Source organism: Mesoplodon mirus, assembly GCF_964341445.2.
Source record: "Mesoplodon mirus genome assembly, chromosome: 14".
Classification (NCBI taxonomy): domain Eukaryota; kingdom Metazoa; phylum Chordata; class Mammalia; order Artiodactyla; family Ziphiidae; genus Mesoplodon; species Mesoplodon mirus.
This window is the reverse complement of record NC_138990.1, coordinates 50945207-50966819: the sequence shown is the minus strand read 5'-3', so window position 1 is coordinate 50966819 and position 21613 is coordinate 50945207. Positions and strand designations below refer to the sequence as shown.

At 44.7% G+C, this 21613-nt stretch overlaps 1 protein-coding gene across 4 annotated transcripts in view; it reads right to left on the bottom strand.

The window, feature by feature from the left end:
• LTBP1 (latent transforming growth factor beta binding protein 1) overlaps positions 1–21613 on the bottom strand; it is a 429217-nt gene that overhangs the window by 383723 nt on the left and 23881 nt on the right. The window lies entirely within an intron of this gene.

Here is a 21613-nt window from a genome sequence, read left to right as displayed (position 1 = left end):
TCCTAAATGGTTAATCAACAAATATTTTATAGATACTTTTCTTTTTTTTTTTTTTTTTTTTTTTGCGGTACGCGGGCCTCTCACTGTTGTGGCCTCTCCCGTTGCGGAGCACAGGCTCCGGACACACAGGCTCAGCGGCCATGGCTCACGGGCCCAGCCACTCCGCAGCATGTGGGATCCTCCCGGACCGGGGCACGAACCCGCATCTCCTGCATCGGCAGGTGAACTCTCAACCACTGCGCTACCAGGGAAGCCCCAACAAATATTTTGAATTATTATATTCAAGGGACCAAAAAGGATACAAAGAATTCTCAGTATGGTTTGTTTCCTTGAGGCGATATAAAATCCTTCCTGCCCAAGCTCACCTACTGATGGCAGTAGGCAGTGGGGTGAGATGAAGCTGGACTCTGGAGTCACACAGACCTGAGTCTGAACCCCCCACCCGCCCCAGCTGTGTGCCCTAGGGCCAGCTCCAAGTCTGACCTGTGCCTCAGTCCCTCACTCAAAAAAATCCCGAGTGACAATTCTGCACTCCATTTTGCACCAGGCACCGTCACATGCCCTGTGACTAGAACTATAGAGAAGAAAACACTATCTCTGCCCCGTGGAGCCCACAGCCCAGCCAACAGACCAACAGCAACAGTGATTATGATTATTACAAGCATTCTGGAAAGGGAAGACGGTGTGTGGCGGAGAGGCCATCCCTGGGGGACTCGGGGTATTAGAAAAGCCCGCTCTGAGATCATGAACTTACTATGAGATCTGAAAGCTGAGAGAAATAAATAACTCCTATGCCCAGTCCCAGAGTGCAGGGCCAAATGTTTGTGGTGAAACCTGCCACAAAGCTGTCAAGAAGCAAAATGCAAATTGACTCTACTGATTCCAGAATGACTTTTCATAAGAGATCGAGTTCAGGGGAACAGGGAAGGAATTACCATATATTCTTAAATGTATGTGTCCAGAACGCTGATCTAGTACAATTTAATATAACCAGCAGAGACATTACCCTGTAAATCAGGAACAAAACATTGATGCTCATCATCACCACTGTAACTTAACACTGTTCTGGATGTTCTGGTCAACTCAATACTGTATGCAAGAGAGGCGTGAGCCAAGCCAGCTCCTGCACTGCCAAGGCGAGGGTCCACGGGTACAGACTGTCTATAAAGCAATCGGCCATATTTAAGATTAAGCCCTAAGAACACTCATGCCGTTTGTATTTTATCATTCCTAATCTAGGAAATTTTATATTCAAATCTGTTCACTGCAGTATTACAATCAATATGGTGGTAAAAAAAATAGAAATATCTTACCCATAAAACAAAGAATAGATAAAAATCGTGAAATCTGATTAAGTCATCAAAAACGATGTTTTAAAAACATTTTTAATGACATGGGATAATGCTTATGATGTAATGCCAAGATGAAAAAAAAAACACAAAAAAACAACCCTCCTACTCTGTCTAGAACTCAGACCACTCAGCTTTGCATCTCTGCCTGTCCACTGAGTCAGAGTCCCTGGTCCCCTCCTGGCTGCCAGTCCTCCTGGCTGCTAAGGTGGGCCTTGTCCCTTCTCGACCAAGAGCAGCACTGGGTCAGTCCCTCCTCCCTCACCACCTTCCTCCCTGGGCTGAGCCGTCACCCCAGCAGCCTCCTTCCCACCTCACCATCAACCTTCTCAGTCTCCCTCCGGCTCCACTTTCCCTTCCTGATCTCTCAGTGTTGACATTTCCCAGGGCTTGGTTGGTCCTTGGACCCTTCTGATGACCTCATTTAGTCACGTGGCTTTGATCTCCACACAAACTGTGCTCCAGTTCGGATCTCAGGCCCTGTCCTCCTATGTGAGCTCCAGGTCTCCATGTCCAATCACCTCCTTGACAGCTCCGAGTGGACGTCTAACAGGAGCTCAAACCTAGCACACCTTGATTCCCCTCCTCCCACCAACCCCCAGCTCCTCCTCAGCATTCAGCTCCTTAAAAGGCGCCACTGTTCGCAAAGTTGCTCCCCCAGTGCATTTGTTAGCTAGTGCTCCTGTATCAAAGCACCGCAAACTTCACGGCTTAGACAACAGAAAGTCACCGTCTCACAGTCTGGAGGCTGCAAGTCTGAAATCAAGGTGTGGGAGGGGACGGTTTCTTCTGAAGGCTGTCCTATTGCTCTCTCCAAACTTCTAGTGGCCTCGGGAATTCCTTGGCTTGTAGAAGCTCTCTTCACATGTCTTCCCTCTATGCATGTCTCACCACGTGTCCTCAAACCCTTCTCCAGGCCACCCTGTCCCCTGCAATCTATTCTCACCAGGGCAGCCAGAGGGATTCTGTTAGAACCAAAGTCAGATCACATTGCTCCTCTGCACTAAACCCTCCAAAGGCTTCCATCTCACTCAGTGAAATGCAAAGCCCTTATTTTTACAGCCTGCAAGTCTCCACCACCTCTCCCATGTCACTTCCTAGCATGCCTTTAGCACCATACTCCTGTCACACTGGCTTCCTTGCTAGCCCCTGGGCAGACCACGCCTGCTTCCACTGCAGGGCCCTTGCACTGGCTATTCCTCTGCCTGTAACATTCTTCCCTAGATATTCATGGGCTACCTTTCTCACATCACTCAGCCTCCCTTGTGACTGTCTGCTCCAAAACAGCAATCTCTGGGCCTCGATTAGTCTGCTTCATTTTTCTTTAAAGCACTTATCCCTATATTATTTACCTATTCATTGTCTGTTTCTCCCACTAAAATATCAGCTCCTCAGGCAGAAAGACTATTTTGATAGCTTCTTTTTCCCTTGGGTTTAGAATAACATCTGGCTCAAAGAAGATAACTAACTGCTGAATGAATGAACACATGAAGGAAGGCTGGAAGAAAAATATACTAATGCAAACATGAATTATATACCAATGAGTGGTGAAATTACACAAGTGATTAAGTTGTTGCTTATACCATATTATACTTTCCATATTTTCCACAATGGCCTATTTTTACTTTCATAGCATGGCAAAAATCAACAATACTTTATTGAAAAGAGATGTTCATTCACTTAATGGCGAGTTTAAACATATTTAAATTTTTAAGGGGTGTAAATCCTACAATCTAAATAATATGGGAGGGCTTCCCTGGTGGCGCAGTGGTTGGGAGTCCGCCTGCCGATGCAGGGGACGCGGGTTCGTGCCCCGGTCTGGGAGGATCCCGCATGCTGCGGAGCGGCTGGGCCCGTGAGCCATGGCCGCTGAGCCTGCGCGTCCGGAGCCTGTGCTCCACAACGGGAGGGGCCGTGGCGGTGAGAGGCCCGCGTACCGAAAAAAATAAAAAATAAATTAAATAAATAAATAAATAAATAAATAATATGGGAGACAGAGTACCATACACTAGACTTTTTCATAACTGTACTATATTGGAACACTGAAGAGTTTTACTTTGAAACTTATTCTTAACATACTATGATTGGGTAATATGGCAAGCACTATTATTTACATGTTTAACCTGTTAGAAAAGCTGACTTCTTTTATTTTTGTGAACCAAAAATGTTTTTGAAAATCAGAGCAATAAAAAATAAGCATTATTAGGCCAAAATGACTGCCAACTTGAGAATCAAGTATCTAAAACTTGGATTAAAATAAAGGGAAAAAAAGACTAAGACAGAAAACATAACTTTACTCTGATTAGGGAGTGTCACCTAGTGGTAAAGAGCCTACTGAAGCCAGGCAGCCCAAACCAAGCCCAGCTCAGACACTGACTAGCTGTGTGCCCTTGGGTATATTTTTATTACTTTTTTTCCATCTCAGTTTTCCCATCTGTAAAATGGGAGTGATAAAAAGAAGAGGGTTTCTGTATGGATTAAGTGAATGCATATATGCAAAGCGCTAGGATAGGGCCTGCTTCAGAGTAGGATTTGACAGGTGTCAGCTATTATTATTATTCCACGCATCAAATTCGTCCCACACGTGCCCCAAAATAGACTTTAAGGAAGTTTTTGAGAAGCAGGTCACATCTATATCTGGGATAGAATTTTATTTCTACCATTGGAACTTTAAACTTATCCAAGACAGCCTTTCACATTGAATCAAACATAATAAGCTAACTTTTTTTCTTTCTTTCCCGCATTTAATCATCCAGAATAAAGCTGTGGGTGGCAAAAAAGTGACAGAGAGCATCATTAGTCCAAAATAAAATATTATATGGTTATTCTCGTGCTCAAGACTCGTATTTTGAAACAAATTCTCTTAACTGAAAAAAGAATAATAGCTACATGAGTGAGACAGAGGCTTTAAAAATTACCCTTTATTTTGACAGCATTCCTTCAGGTAAATTAAGAGTATTATGTGACCAAGGATGGGAATACCCTGGAAGATATATAATCCAGGCCATGCAAAGCCTTTCCTTGCTAAAATAAAAACACTTGCAAATGTCACTGATGCCTGAGCATCAATGTAGAACACAAACATTCAACGGACTGTGGACACAGCCCCAGCTACAGGGATCACAATAATTGGGCTCTAAAACCCAAGATGGGAGCAACAATTGAAGCCTCACTGTGAAATATAAAGCCATGCCTCTAAATGGAAGGAAGAAGCACAGCAGATGATGCTATTTGCAAACACTTAGCCCTCTGACTACTAGCTCTATTATTGTGAAATGTGATATAACCATTTTCAGAACTGAAGCTGAAATAGAACTAAGAACTCAAAGGGCCCATCAGCAAGCAGTTGAAAGGAATAAGCAAAGCTCTGTTTTCAAAACTTTAATATACAAAATTAAAATTGTTTAAATAGCTTTTCTTATTTCTGACATCCTTCAGAATAGAGAAATTATTTTAGTAAACATTGTGAATGTAAAATGCTCCTTTTATCCATATACTGGGCCTATCTTCCATATGCATTTAAATTGTTTTTTTACTAAATCAATCTCTCAGGTCCCTTCTATAATATCTGATCATCTCAGAAGTGAATAAAAATGTGTAATCAGCAAATAAACAGAAATTTTAAAATTATTAGGAGGAAAATTAACAAGAATGATCTTTCTGTTAAAGTTGTCAATCTTAAAATAAACCAACTATTTCCATTTGAAACATGATGCCAGAAGTGTTAAATAATGGATGATGATGACCATAGGGTGTTACTATTCCCAACTTCTTAATGTTTTTGTGTTTTCCAAGAAAATAAAGCATATAAATTTTAAAAGATTTAATTCAAGTAATTGTTTTCATGGTTCAAAATATGCCATGAATAACCTACTTATTTTAGTAGTTATTTTATTTGTTTCTGTTTTCTTAGAACTGCTAAATTTCCTGCTAATCAGTTCGGGAAAAACATAATTAAGAGAAAGTACAGAAACTTTACACAATTCTTGAAGTAGAGATTTTAGAAAACTGTGAAAAATACAATAATCACAAATGTCTCACAACTGCCTGTTTAACAGACTGACTGTGCAGTCACTGTCCTCAAGCCACAATTCCCCAAAGATCATGTATTCCAGGTACTCATTTTTTCCCTTAGATTTATTCCCATTATTTGTCATCACCAGCTCATACCATGATTAGGGGTAGCCTTCTGTGGAGTGAGAATGAGGAAGAAAGACTACTGTGGTTCTTTGTGGTAGCTAGTCTCTAAAGATGGTCCCAAATCCACCCCCATGCTGCTCCTCCCATCAAAAGGTGGACCTTATGTCCCTCCCCCCTGAATCTGAGCTGGGTCTAGGACTATTCTACCAAGGAAATGCAGAAGTGCCCTGCTGAGAACCTCCAAGCCCAGGCCTGAAAAGCCAGGAAGCAATACTTCCTCCCTCTTGGAACCCAGCTGCCATGTTAAGGGGAAGCCCAATCAACCACAGGGAGGGGCCCATATGGAAGAGAATTGAGGCCCTCAACCAACAGCCCCTGCTGAACTCCTAACCAACAACAGCCAGTATCATCTTGCCAGCCATGTGAGTGTTCTAGCTGATGCCATGTGGTACAGACACAGGCCATCCCTACTGAGCCCTGCCAAACTGCAAAATCATGAGTAAATAAATGATGGTGTTTGTCTTAAGCCACTAAGTATTAGGATAATTTGTCTCACAGGAATAGATATAAATAGAAACAATCTTCCTGAAGAAGAGTCATCATCTCTCATTCCAGGGCTTCTGCTAATTCTAATTCTACCATGCTAAATTATCCTGCATTAAGCACTTACAAACTGTGGTTGTGTAATGAAGTCTTCAAAATAAAAATGAGCATAGAGCCTCCTGGATCATATAAAGCAGGGAGAAGACCCAGCACAGGCCTCTGTATCTATGCATTTTCAAGCACTGAATATGATCAAAGACAAAGACAGCTTTCCAACGATTTCCTGGCCAAGTTACCAAGTACAGAAAAATACCCATCTTTGATAACAGTAGCCACAACTGAGTACTATTACAAATTTTATGTTATATATACTTTACCACAATTTTTAAGATAATGTAATACACACCAAAAAAAAAAACACTGTACATTTTAAATGGGTGAATTACATGGTATGTGAATTATATCTCAATAAAGCACCTTCCATAAGGTCCTACACACTGCAAACAGCCCAGGTCATCTTTGAACAGCTCTATCTTAAAAACACTTTTCCTGATATTGTGTTAAAATTTGCCTACCAGGGCTTCCCTGGTGGCGCAGTGGTTGAGAGTCCGCCTGCCGATGCAGGGGACACGGGTTCGTGCCCCGGTCCGGGAGGATCCCGCATGCTGTGGAGCAGCTGGGCCCGTGAGCCATGGCCACTGAGCCTGCGCATCCGGAGCCTGTGCTCCGCAACGGGAGAGGCCACAACAGTGAGAGGCCCGCGTACCGCAAAAAGAAAAAAAAAATTTGCCTACTCACAGTTTTCATTCACCAATTCCCCTTTCCGTAGTATTTGAAGAAAGCTCTACCGTCCTGCCCATGACTTCTTTTCTCCTGACTCAAAGATACCCATTCCAGCACCTCCTCCTCAGGTCAGCACTGTGCCACCTCCATCACCTGGCTACACAGCTCTGAGTATATTCCAGCAGCTCCCGGTACTGGAGAAGACCATGAGCTTTGGAGTCAGAATGCCTAGGTTTAAATCTGAGTTCCATCACTTACTAGCCCCATGAAGCTTCAATTTCAACATGTGTAAAATGGGAGTAGGGGAAGGAAGGCTCATCTTTGGGAGGGAGCGAGGCAGGGAGTGAAATCAGGGCCTGAGATGACGATCACCTGTAGTCAAAATGACTTGCAAATCTACTTAGTATGGGCAACATACTATCTCTCAAATGTCTTTCTGCATTTAACAAGCCACCATTTCTTTGTTTAAACACCATCTCTCTCCCTCTGCCAAGCACGTGTAGTAACTCAAGCTCATTAAGTGCATGAATGATGCAACTTCACTAGAACAGAACTCACCTCAATGTTAAGCAAGGAGCAACAGGGTCTAGAACCCAGGAAGCCCACCAAAATGACTAGCTTCTATCATTCTATCTATTGCGATTCCAGGGGGGAAGGACAAAATCTAACGTGATGTTTCCAAAGTGGTCAGCCCAGCCAACATGGGACAGAGCAGACCTACAAGTGGGACAGTGATGGGAACGGTTTTTTGAAATGTCATGCCAGCACCTCGTTTTCTGTTTTTGATTATCTTCTACTTCCTTCAGTTGGCAGGTTAGAGAGGTCTGGAACATCCACCCCCAAGAGCACTGTGCAGAAGAGACTCGGTCCTCCCCTTCCAGGATATTCCCGCCCGGTGCCCATCAGTTCACGCTCACCTACGAGTACTCATCCTGATTCTCAGCCCCCGACCCAGCCTCACGGGCAGAAAAGGGAAGAGTGGTTCTGCCTGACCCCACCCCGCCAAACATGAAACACACATTTTCCTTTCACCATCCCACAGACGCCCGCCCCATCAACTGCACAAACGTAATTACCTTCTTAACTAAACTTCTGCACTTGTTCACAAGTAGTTAATGGAGTCATACAGGTATACTGTTGAAAACTGAAATTAAATATATTCCACCACAGAGCTGAACCACTACAGAGGTTAAAAAGCACAAGGGCTATTTTTTAATGTCACAATAATTATAGTCATCTGCCTGATCAAAATGTCAGATAGTGGGGAGAATCCAGGCGGATTTCCCGCCAGTGACTGGTGATACCTCCAACCCAGGCAGCAGGGTCCATGATCCCGTGTCTGCCTGGACACTGGAAGGACATCTCTCTCTGACTTGCCACCATGCCCAGCTCTATGCAAGAGTGTGGGACTGCAATGAGGGGAGTCCTTAAGAATACCATTTAGGGGATTCCCTGGTGGCGCAGTGGTTGAGAGTCCGCCTGCCGATGCAGGGGACACGGGTTCGTGCCCCGGTCTGGGAAGATCCCACATGCCGCGGAGCGGCTGGGCCCGTGAGCCATGGCCGCTGAGCCTGTGCGTCCGGAGCCTGTGCTCCGCAACGGGAGAGGCCACAACAGTGAGAGGCCCGCGTACCACAAAAAAATAAATAAATAAAATAATAATAATAATAAAATTAAAAAAAAATAAATAAAAAGAATACCATTTAATACCAGACACTTCTGTCCTATGATGCCTCAGAAGGGAAAAAATATTGCCTTTCTGATAACCAGTGTTTGGCGATGGCCCGCCACACTCTCGCCTGACCAAGCCCTGGGCAACAAGAAGCCACTGGCAGATCCCTGTCACCTCGGGCAGGGTCCAGGGGATGAGTGACAAGGGGAACACACTTGCAATGCTCCTTCCAGCAGAACCATATGGTAAAGGGCTGTCAGCCTAGCAGGTGAGCCCAGCAAAACCTACTGAGGACACAAAGGACTGAGCCATAATCCAAATGCACAGAGTTCTTCACGCCACCTACCATTTACTCTTCAAGCAAGACATTTTCTGTCATCATCCTTCCTAACACCGAAGGAAGGGCGACCCAATGAGAAAATCTCTTTAGCAGGAGAACTGAGCCCCAGGTGCATCAAAGTTATTTAATCTTAAGGCAGTGGTTCTAAATGTTGGTCCCTGGACAAGCGGCATCACCTGGGATCTTACCAGACAGGCAAGTTCTCACGTCCTACCTCAGACATGCAGAAGCCAGCAATCTGTGCTTTAACAAGCACTCCAGGTGATTCCGATGCATGAAAAATTTTGTGAGCTACAGTCAGATTTGAGAGTCACTGTCTTAAGGTACTAGAATCTATGCAAAGGACATTTCTGGGGTAACCAGCATTCATTAGCTGTAAAGTATCAATAGTTTGGGACTTGGGGCAAAAGGCAGAGTCAGGCAATCCAATAATATGAGTGGAGTCAGGGTCATTCAGGACGATAAGCACCATGGGCAGCTCAGGGATTGACAGTCCCAGTGACAGGAAGGATGGGTGATCTGTCCTGAACTGTGGCTTGAGAGGTGAGAACCCTGTCAGCTTCAGGGAGGTCCTGTACCACTGGAGAGCCATGACTCGTCTTCATCATTTTATAAAAAACACAATCCTCTCTTCAAATGCAATTTCACACTAAAGCTTAATATATGAAACAGACAAAGCAGGGATGAGTGACTGAGCACCCTCCCCACCCTGTTTCTCCTCTTACCTCTCCCCCTTTGTAGCTGCTGATATACTTCACCGGAATCCTGAGGGTTTCTGAGAGCACAGGTCGAAAAGCATGGGCTCCAGGCTTCCCTGGTGGCGCAGTGGTTAAGAGTCCGCCTGCCGATGCAGGGGACACGGGTTCGTGCCCCAGACCGAGAGGATCCCACATGCCGCAGAGTGGCTAGGCCCGTGAGCCGTGACCACTGAGCCTGCGCGTCCAGAGCCTATGCTCCACAACGGGAGAGGCCACAACAGGGAGAGGCCCGCGTACCGCAAAAAAAAAAAAAAAAAAGCACGGGCTCCTTATCAAACAAGCTGATTCTGGAGCCTCACCAGACAGAGTGAATAAGAAGAGCTGGGGATGGGGCCTAGAGACCTATATTCTTCAGTTTCTCCAGGTAATCCTGATATCAGCCAGCTCACAGCCTTTGAGCAGTGCTTGTCCCAGAGTAGGGCCTGGACTTTTACATCAGAATCATCTGGGGGAGCCTGTTAACCCTGCATATTCCTGGGCCCTTCCCAAGCCCTGCTGAGGCTGGTTCTCGGGAGTGGAGCCCAGGAAGCTGCAATGGAAGGCGGTTCTTACGTGCATCAGGTATAAGCAGCATTGTGGTGTATGACTGTTCATCTCCACCCCCCCCTCAATCTCATGTTCTCAGTCTCTCTCAATCTCTCACTCTCTCATCTGAAAATATAAAGAGAACTTATCCCTCCTGATCTTCTTGAGGCAGGGAGTCCTCTTGGCCAGTCCCGGAGCCTTGACTCCCAGAGCCTGGATGTCGAGTCACACTCCGAGATGCTGGAGGAGCAGGAAGGAGGCATGTCTTGGGGCTCGACTCCTTTTCAGTCTCATCCCTTACGTGCCAGAACGGGATCGCTGACAACCAGGCGCCAACACTCAGGCCACTGGGTCTCAACGTGGTTTGCATGATTAGAATCACATAAGGAACGTTAAAAAAAAAACAAGGCGTCTAGGCGCCACCCAACCCCACAGATTCTGCCTTAATTGCCTTGGGTGGGAGCAGGGGTATTTTTTAAAGGCCTCTCAGATTATAATGCACAACCAGGGAAGAAAATCACAGCCTAGGGCAGACCTGTGCAAACGTGAATATGCACAGATCTTGTTACAATGAATATCTGGTTCAGAGGGTAGAGATGGGGCCTGAGGCCCTGCATTTCCAACAACCTCCCAGGTGCTGCTGCCGTGCTGGTCCACGGATCACATCCTGAGCAGTAAGGATCTTGTGGTTCTCAAACTTTTGAATCACCTGGAGGGCTTGTTAAAATACAGATGACTGGGCCCACTCCTACAGTTTCTAATTCAATATGCCTGCGGTAGGACCCTAAAATGTGCATTTCTAACAAGTTCTCAGGGGATGCTCGGTTGACGATCCAGTGACCACACTCTGAGAACCAGGAAGGCAGTGGTTTTCAAATATTAGTGTACATTAGAACAGTTTGGGGAGTTTTCAGAAACACAGATGACCAGGCTTAATGCAGATGATTCCTAGGCGGGGGGAGGAGCCCAAGAATTACAGCTCTGCAAGCTTCTCAAGGGACTCCTGTCATCCTCTAGGCCAGGGACCATATTCAGGTCTAGAATTTGCATCCCGCAAATGCAATAACGTATCAGGTACTGATAGCAAGCTTTACGGGAAACAGAGTCTGAACATCATAAATGTACTTTATAATGTGTCACCACCGCACACGTAAGACACTCTCATAAACCAGGACCTAAGGAAGACAGAAGAAGTCCACGTGGAACTAAACAAGTTCCATATCACTGCTGGTTTCCTGGGAGACTTTTCTCGAGGGTTCCAAACCTAGCCCATGGGCTTAGAAGAGGAAGACAATGCCACAGAAGCTTTTCTCGGAACAATATCTATATGCCTGGGGGAAAGCAATGTAGCAGGGTAATCGCTCAGGTGTTAGATTCAGAAGACTCAGGGTAGCACTCTGACTAAGCTCTAAAATGGGGGAAATGATACCTCACTTGAAGGCTGTTGAGAGGACAGGAAATAATGTACATAATGTACTTAGCAGAGGGCTGTCACTCAGTAAAATCACGGATACATGACAGTTCTGACAGTTGAGCCATAAAGTCTCAAAGCTGGAAGGAACCTTGATGTTTAGCTTTCAGCCAATAAAGGAAACTCAAAGACCATTAGCACAGCATCACTTAGACGTGCAGTATCTCAGGCCCACCCCAGACCTTCTGGATCAGACTCTGCATTTTAATATGACCTCCAGGAGATTCCTGTGCACCACTGCCCTACAGTAACCCTACCAGCTATGGAGTACGGCAGTGGTTCTCAGCCCTGCTGAGTTGGAATCAGCTGGGGGCTTGAAAAAAAATATTCACGGGAAGTCCTACCCCTAGAAAGTCTCATTCAACTGGTTTGGGAGGTAGCCTGAGAACTGAGATTTTTTTAATCTTCTTAAGGCAGCAAAGGTTGAGAGCCACTAATACAGAATAAGTGTACAGGCTCTGGGGTCAGGGCACTGCAATAATCACTCAGGTTGGCCCTTCCCACAGTCCAGCTCTGCCGGATGGTCCCTGAATGACCCCCTACACACACACATGCACACATACACACACTCCTAGTAGAAGACCCCTTCTGTCTGGGCCACTGCTGTGAACGCAGCCCAGAGGTCCTGGCCTGGGATGAACGCATCACTTGAAGCAGCAGGAACGCGCAGCAAGAAGCCCCAGGCTCTGCCTCCAATGAGCTGTGTGACCCTGGCCCAGCCACAACGCTCTAGGCCTCGGCTTCCTCATCCATTACACAAGGGGTTAGGCCAGGTGGTCCTGGGTCCCTCCAGCATCACCCTTCTTGGGTTCTCTGGGGTCACAGTGCCAGGAAGAGGCACTCACAAAGGACTGGGTCCTTTGAAGACCTCACGGTCTTCAATAGAACAAAAACGGCAGCCCTCTTCCCACCGTGCACTCAGTGCAGACGTGTGATGGACATTCCTGCAGTCTCTTAGTGATTAGCCTGTAAACTGAAATGTAACAATAGGCTTTCTCTGAATGTCTTCTAAATATAGACACATTCTCTGGGTGAGCTGAGGATTTCCTGAAGGGTTTTTCTGAGGAAACTAACAGACCTAAATAATAGATGGTGTTTGGTTTGTACTCATATACATGAGTGTGACTGTGTGTGTGTGTGTGTGTGTGTGTAAAAACAATGTGGCGATTGTGTTGGGTTTTTTCCCTGAGAACTCTAAGACGCCGGGAACCATTCGTCAGGCTGTCTCCACCAATTCTCCTCTCACAGCGTCTCTTGAATTCATTCCTTTCTTTGCTTTTAAATGAGCCCCTTTTTGGTTCTGGCTCCCCCTGCAACACATCCAAGGCTGGCCTGCACGCTGGGTGCAACCGGGGCTCCCTGCCGCCTGCCCGCGTGCTCTGCGCGCTCCCTTGGGTGCAGGGAGACTCCCCTCGCTGAGTTTTCCCACCTCACAGCCCACCCCTCAGGCCCAGCCTCTCGCTCTCCCTGCAGGACCTGCAGGCTTCTCCACGTCAACACGCCCAGCCCTGGACCCCCCTCCTGCCCCCCCTCCCTCCCCACAAAAACCTGAGGTGACCTCTCTCCCCTCTTCCTCCTGCCCCAGACATTAAACCTGATTCCACCTCCTTGATCAATGTCTCTGGCCCTCTTTTCCATTCCCCACTGCACCACTGTCGTTTACACCTTGCTTTCTTTCCTGGGGTGCCACCTCTGAAGCGGCCTGTTTTCCTCAACAAATCACCCGCACTCCCCACAGCAGCATCTGCTCTGCTCTCCGGCTTCTCTAAGCCTATCAAATGCAGAGATAGCAACGACTGTTGTTTATCAAGCCTCTGCTCTGTGCCAGGCAGGGCGTTTGCTTCTTCATTTACCTGTCCTGCAATCCTTAAGATGTGCACAGATCTCCATTTTCAGACCAGGAAGCCGAGGCTCCGTGACAACACCTGGATTCCAATCCACTGAAATCATGACGCTGCTGGACAAATAACTGAGGTGGGGAATCCAGCCTCTGGGAGCTCTTGGCTCAGCCTACCCGTGGTCCTTATCACCTTCCCTTCCTCCACAAGCATCCTGTAAGCTGTAAGCTGAGCAAATCCCCACCTTAGGGACACAACTCATGCTTCCCACCCCCAGGCTTGGTTCATGTTGATCTCTCTGCCCAGAATGCCCTTCTCCCAGTCTCAGCCTGCAAAAGCATCCTAACCCAACTAACTCAATTTCCTCTGCATGTTGCTCTGCAACTTCTCTAACACAGCCAAGTTTGATACAGACCTCTCTCCTTCGGACCCCCCAGCACTTGGTTTCCCTCTTATACCGATCCGTGTGCTTTTCTGATCCACTTCATGCTGCAGCATACTCTTGGGGGGCAGGAACCAGCTCAGCTTTGTGTCCCTACATCTTCCACCCTAGCATTGAGAGTGCCTCGTGTATAAATGACCCTCGACAAATACTTGCTGAATTGAGCAGATGTTGTAAGATGCTGTCAAGGAGAAGCATGCTGAGAAAACGCAAGAGTCAGAAATTACATGTCATCATCCCACCTCTACCAATATTTTAAAGAATTCCTTATGTCCGTGAGGACTCTTTGTCGCCTACAAGTAGAGACTAACAATACTAGCAAATGAATGAAAGTTATAAGGAAGCACATTTAAGCTCTACAAAGTCAATTTAATTTTTCACAATTGTTTAAAAAAAAAAGGTTGGACATGAAGAAGTGAGCTTGCTGTCTCTAGAAGGATTCAAGCAGAGGCTAAGTGTCCTGCGGAAGAGGTGCCTGGAGGATTCCTGGGCTGGAGTGGGGATGGGGTAGCTGGATTAGAGGTCTGGTTTTCTAGATCATTTCCAAATGGGATTCCAGCCACCCCCTTCCCGTTGTCAGGACACCCGCTGAAGATGACAGACATGTTCTGTCATGTACAACTGAAAACACTTCCCTGAAACCCTACCCCATGTCTCTTTGCCAAGCATCAATGTGTCACTTATCCCTGAAGTTCTGTAACAGTAAAAAGTCAAAGCAGCCAATGAGTTTATCCTCTGGTCCCCAAACCTTATTTTTATCATGAAAGTCTACGTGTGACTTTTACACACTTTCCAAACCCACCAAAAGCCAGCTTCGTATTTAGATAGTTCAAGTGGTGATTATTTGGCAAACTTTACTGAAAAGTTAAATTATACAACCATGAGTCGAGAAAAAAAAATCAAGTCATTAGAATCACAAAGTTCATTTGCAAGTAATAATGATAGTGTGTAACGAACCAAAAAGTATGATTAATGCAATTCCGGACACCGGAGGTCCATTTAAAAATGATTTCGCAGAAGGAGACCTTCAAGATGGCGGAGGAGTAAGACGTGGAGATCACCTTCCTCCCCACAAATACATCAGAAATACATCTACATGTGCAACAACTCCTACAGAACACCCACTGAACGCTGGCAGAAGACCTCGGACCACCCAAAAAGCAAGAAACTCCTCACGTACGTGGGTAGGGCAAAAGAAAAAAGAAAAAACAGAGACAAAAGAATAGGGACGGTACCTGCACCAGTGGGAGGGAGCTGTGAAGGAGGAAAGGTTTCCACACACTAGAAGCCCCTTCGCGGGCGGAGACTGCGGGTGGCGGAGGGGGAAGCTTCGGAGCCGCGGAGGAGAGCGCAGCAACAGAGGTGCGGAGGGCAAAGCGGAGAGGTTCCCGCACAGAGGATTGGTGCCGACCGGCACTCACCAGCCCGAGGGGCTTGTCTGCTCACCCGCCGGGGTGGGCGGGGGCTGAGAGCTGAGGCTCGGGCTTCGGTCGGATGGCAGGGAGAGGACTGGCGGTTGGCGGCGTGAACACAGCCTGAAGGGGGCTAGTGCGCCACGGCTAGATGGGAGGGAGTCCGGGGAAAAGTCTGGAGCTGCCGAAGAGACAAGAGAGTTTTTCTTGCCTCTTTGTTTCCTGGTGCGCGAGGAGAGGAGATTAAGAGCGCTGCTTAAAGGAGCTCCAGAGAGCTCCTAAGCCGCGGCTTAACAGCGCGGACCCCAGAGACGGCCGTGGGACGCTGGGGCTGCTGCTGCCGCCGCCAAGAGGCCTGTGTGCGAGCGCAGGTCACTGTCCACACCTCCCCTCCCGGGAGCCTGTGCAGCCCGCCACTGCCAGGGTCCCGGGATCCAGGGACAACTTCTCCAGGAGAACGCACGGCGTGCCTCAGGCTGGTGCAACGTCATGCCGGCCGCTGCCGCCGCAGGGTCACCCCGCACTCCATGCCCCTCCCTCCCCCCGGCCTGAGTGAGCCAGAGTCCCTGAATCAGCTGCTCCTTTAACCCCGTCCTGTCTGAGTGGGGAACAGACGCCCTCAGGAGACCTACACGCAGAGGCGGGGCCAGAACCAAAGCTGAACCCCGGAAACTGTGCGAACAAAGAAGAGAAAGGGAAATCTCTCCCAGCAGCCTCAGGAGCAGTGGATTAAATCTCCACAATCAACTTGATGTACCCTGCATCTGTGGAATACCTGAATAGACAACGAATCATCCCAGAATTGAGGCGGTGGGCTTCGTGTGATTTTGTCTGTATAGCTTCGCTTTTACCATTGGTCCAAGGGTTCTGTCTGTCCGTTTGTTTTTTTTTTAGCATAGTTTTTAGCACTTGTTATCACTGGTGGATTTCTTTTTTGGTTTGGTTACTCTCTTCTTTCTTTCTTTCTTTTTTTTCCTTTTTTTATGACTTTTTAATTTTTTATTTTTAATAATTATTTTTTTATTCTTTATTTTAATAACTTTATTTTATTTTATTTCTTCTTTCTTTCTTTTTTTCTCCCTTTTCTTCTGAGCCGTGTGGCTGACAACATCTTGGTGCTCTGGCTGGGTGTCAGGCCTGTGCCTCTGAGGCGGGAGAGCCGAGTTCAAGACACTGGTCCACCAGAGACCTCAAGCTCCGTGTAACATCAAACGGCAAAAGCTCCCCAGAGATCTCCATCTGAACGCTAATACCCAGCTCCACTCAATGACCAGCAAGCTAGAGTGCTGGACATCCTATGCCAAACGAGCAAGATAGGAACACAACCCCACCCATTAGTAGAGAGGCTGCCTAAAATCATAAGGTCACAGACACCCCAAAACACACCACTGGACGCAGTTCTGCCCCCCAGAAAGACAAGATCCAGCCTCATCCACCAGAGCACAGGCACCAGTCCCCTCCACCAGGAAGCCTACACAAACCACTGAACCAACCTTAGCCACTGGTGGCAGACGCCAAAAACAATGGGAACTACAAACTTGCAGCCTGCGAAAAGGAGACCCCAAACACAGAAACGTAGGCAAAATGAAAAGACAGAGAAACAGCAGATGAAAGAGCAAGGTAAAAACCCACCAGACCAAACAAATGAAGAAGAAATAGGCAGTCTTCTGGAAAAGAATTCAGAGTAATGATAGTAAAGATGATACAAAATCTTGGAAATAGAATGGAGAAAATACAAGAAACGTTAACAAGGACCTAAAAGAACTAAAGAGCAAGCAAACAATGATGAACACCACAATAAATGAAATGAAAAATTCTCTAGAAGGAATCAAGAGCAGAATAACTGAGGCAGAAGAAGGGATAAGTGACCCGGAAGATAAAATAGTGGAAATAACTACTGCAGAACAGAATAAAGAATGAAAAGAATTGAGGACAGTCTCAGAGACCTCTGAGACAACATTAAATGCACCAACATTCAAATTATAGGGGACCCAGAAGAAGAAGAGAAAAAGAAAGGGACTGAGAAAATATTTGAAGAGATTATAGTTGAAAACTTCCTTAATATGGGAAAGAAAAGAGTCAATCAAGTCCAGGAAGCACAGAGAGTCCCATACAGGATAAATCCAAGGTGAAACACGCCAAGACACATATTAATCAAACTATCAAAAATTAAATACAAAGAAAAAAATATCAAAAGCCGCAAGGGAAAAACAACAAATAACATACAAGGGAATCCCTTAAGGTTAACAGCTGATCTTTCAGCAGAAACTCTGCACGCCAGAAGGAAGCGGCATGACATATTTAAGTGATGAAAAGGAAAAACCTACAACCAAGATTACTCTACCCAGCAAGGATCTCATGGAGATTCAATGGAGAAATTAAAACCTTTACAGACAAGCAAAAGCTAAGAGAATTCAGCACCATCAAACAAGCTTTATAACAAATGCTATAGGAACTTCTCTAGTCAGAAACACAAGAGAAGGAAAAGTCCTACAATGCCAAACCCAAAACAATTCAGAAAATGGTAATAGGAACATACATATTGATAACTACCTTAAATGTAAATGGATTAAATGCTCCCACCAAAAGACATAGACTGGCTGAATGGATACAAAAACAAGACCCATATATATGCTGTCTACAAGAGACACACTTCAGACCTAGGGACACATACAGACTGAAAGAGAGGGGATGGAAGAAGATATTCCATGCAAATGGAAATCAAAAGAAAGCTGGAGTAGCAATTCTCATATCAGACAAAATAGACTTTAAAATAAAGACTATTAGAAGAGACAAAGAAGGACACTACATAAAGATCAAAGGATCAATCCAAGAAGAAAATATAACAATTGTAAATATTTATGCACCCAACATAGGAGCACCTCAATACATAAGGCAAATACTAACAGCGATAAAAGTGGAAATCAACAGTAACACAATCATAGTAGGGGACTTTAACACCCTACTTTCACCACTGGACAGATCACCCAAAATGAAAATAAATAAGGAAACACAAGCTTTAAATGACACATTATAAAAGATGGACTTAATTGACATTTATAGGACATTCCATCCAAAAACAACAGAATACACTTTCTTCTCAAGTGCTCATGGAACATTCTCCAGGATAGATCATATCTTGGGTCACATATCAAGACTTGGTAAATTTAAGAAAATTGAAATCATATCAAGTATCTTTTCTGACCACAACGCTGTGAGATTAGATATGAAATACAAGAAAAACCTGTAAAAAATACAAACAAATGGAGGCTAGACAATACACTACTTAATAACCAAGAGATTACTGAAGAAATCAAAGAGGAAATCAAAAAATACCTACAAGCAAATGACAGTGAAAACACGATGACCCAAAACCTATGGGATGGGGCTTCCCTGGTGGTGCAGTGGTTGAGAGTCCGCCTGCCGATGCAGGGGACATGGGTTCGTGCCCTGGTCCGGGAAGACACCACATGCCGCGGAGTAGCTGGGCCCGTGAGCCATGGCCGCTGAGCCTGTGCATCGGAGCCTGTGCTCCACAACAGGAGAGGCCACAGCAGTGAGGGGCCCGCGTACCGCAAAAAAATAAATAAATAAAATAAAATAAAATAAAAAACCTATGGGATGCAGCAAAAGCAGTTCTAAGAGGGAAGTTTATAGAAAAACAATCCTACCTCAAGAAACAAGAAACATGTCAAATAAACAACCTAAGCTTACACCTAAAGCAATTAGAGAAAGAAGAACAAAAAAACCCCAAAGTTAGCAGAAGGAAAAAAATAAAGATCAGATCAGAAATAAATGAAAAAGAAATGAAGGAAACAACAGCAAAGATCAATAAAACTAAAAGCTGGTTCTTTGAGAAGAGAAACAAAATTGATAAACCATTAACCAGACACATCAAGAAAAAAAGGAGAAGACTCAAATCGATAGAATTAGAAATGAAAAAAGAGAAGTAACAACTGACACGGCAGAAATACAAAGGATCATGAGAGATTACTACAAGCAACTATATGCCAATAAAATGAACAACCTGGAAGAAATGGACAAAATTTTAGAAAAGCACAACCTTCCGAGACTAAATCAGGAAGAAAAAGAAAATATAAACAGACCGATCACAAGCACTGAAATTGAAACTGTGATAAAAAATCTTCCAACAAACATAAGCCAAGGACCAGATGGCTTCACAGGCGAATTCTATCAAACATTTAGAGAAGGGCTAACACCTATCCTTCTCAAAGTCTTCCAAAATATAGCAGAGGGAGGAACACTCCCAAACTCATTCTACAAGGCCACCATCACCCTGATACCAAAACCAGACAAAGAGTCACAGAAAAAAGACTACAGGCCAGTATCAGTGATGAACATAGATGCAAAAATCCTCAACAAAATACTAGCAAACAGAATCCAACAGCACATTAAAAGGATCATACACCATGATCAAGTGGGGTTTATCCCAGGAATGCAAGGATTCTTCAGTATATGCAAATCAATCAATGTGATACACCATATTAACAAATTGAAGGATAAAAACCATATGATCATCTCACAGATGCAGAAAAAGGTTTCAACAAAATTCAACACCCATTTATGATAAAGACCCTCCAGAAAGTAGGCATAGAGGGAACTTACCTCAACATAATAAAGGGCATACATGACAAACCCACAGCCAATATCATTCTCAATGGTGAAAAACTGAAACCATTTCCAGTAAGATCAGGAAAAAGACAAGGTTGCCCACTCTCACTACTCTTATTCAACATAGTTTTGGAAGTTTTAGCCACAGCAATCAGAGAAGAAAAAGAAATGAATCCAAATCGGAAAAGAAGTAGTACAGCTGTCACTGTTTGCAGATGACATGGTACTATACATAGAGAATCCTAAAGACACTACCAGAAAACTACTAGAGCTAATCAGTGAATCTGGTAAAGTAGCACGATATAAAATTAATGCACAGAAGTCTCTTGCATTATCCGATGAAAAATCGGAAAGAGAAATTAAGGATACACTCCCATTTACCATGGCAACAAAAAGAATAAAATACCTAGGAATAAACCTACCTAATGAGACAAAAGACCTGTATGCAGAAAACTATAAGACACTGATGAAAGAAATTAAAGATGATATAAACATATGGAGAGATATACCATGGCCTTGGATTGGAAGATTCAACATTGTGAAAATGAGTATATTACCCAAAGCAATCTACAGACTCAATGCAAACTACCAAACTACCAATGGCATTTTCACATGACTAGAGCAAAAAATTTCACAATTTGTATGGAAACACAAAAGACCCTGAATAGCCAAAGCAATCTTGAGAAAGAGAAACAGAGCTGCAGGAATCAGGCTCCCTGACTTCAGACTATACTACAAAGCTACAGTAATCAAGACAGTATGGTACTGGTACAAAAACAAATATAGATCAATGGAACAGGATAGAAAGCCCAGAGATAAACCGACGTACATATGGTCACCTTATTTTTGATAAAGGAGGCAAGAATACACAATGGAGAAAAGGCAGCCTTTTCAATAAGTGGTGCTGGGAAAACTTACAGCTACATGTAAAAGAATGAAATTATAACACTCGCTAACACCATACACAAAAATAAACTCACAATGGATGAAGACCTAAATGTAAGTCCAGACGCTATAAAACTCTTAGAGGAAAACAGGCAGAGCACTCTATGACATAAATCACAGCAAGATCCTTTTTGACCCACCTCCTAGAGAAATGGAAATAAAAACAAAAATAAACAAATGGGACCTAATGAAACTTAAAAGCTTTTGCACAGCAAAGGAAATCATAAACAAGATGAAAAGACAAACCTTCATTTGTAAATGAAGCAACTGACAAAGGATTAATCTCCAAAATTTACAAGCAGCTCATGCAGCTCAGTATCAAAAAAAACAAAACAACCCAATCCAAAAATGGGCAGGAGACCTAAATAGACATTTCTCCAAAGAAGATATACCAATAAAGATTGCCAATAAACACATAAAAGAATGCTCAACATCACTAATCATTAGAGAAATGCAAATCAAGACTACAGTGAGGTATCACTCACACCTGTGGCCATTATCAGAATGGCCATCATCAAACCATCTACAAACAGTAAATGCTGGAGAGGGTGTGGAGAAAAGGGAATCCTCTTGCACTGCTGGTGGGAATGTAAATTGATACAGCCACTATGGAGAACAGTATGGAGGTTCCTTAAAAAACTAAAACTAGAACTACCATACGACCCAGCAATCCCACTACTGGGCATATACCCTGAGAAAACCATAATTCAAAATGAGTCATGTACCACAATGTTCATTGCAGCACTATTTACAATTGCCAGGA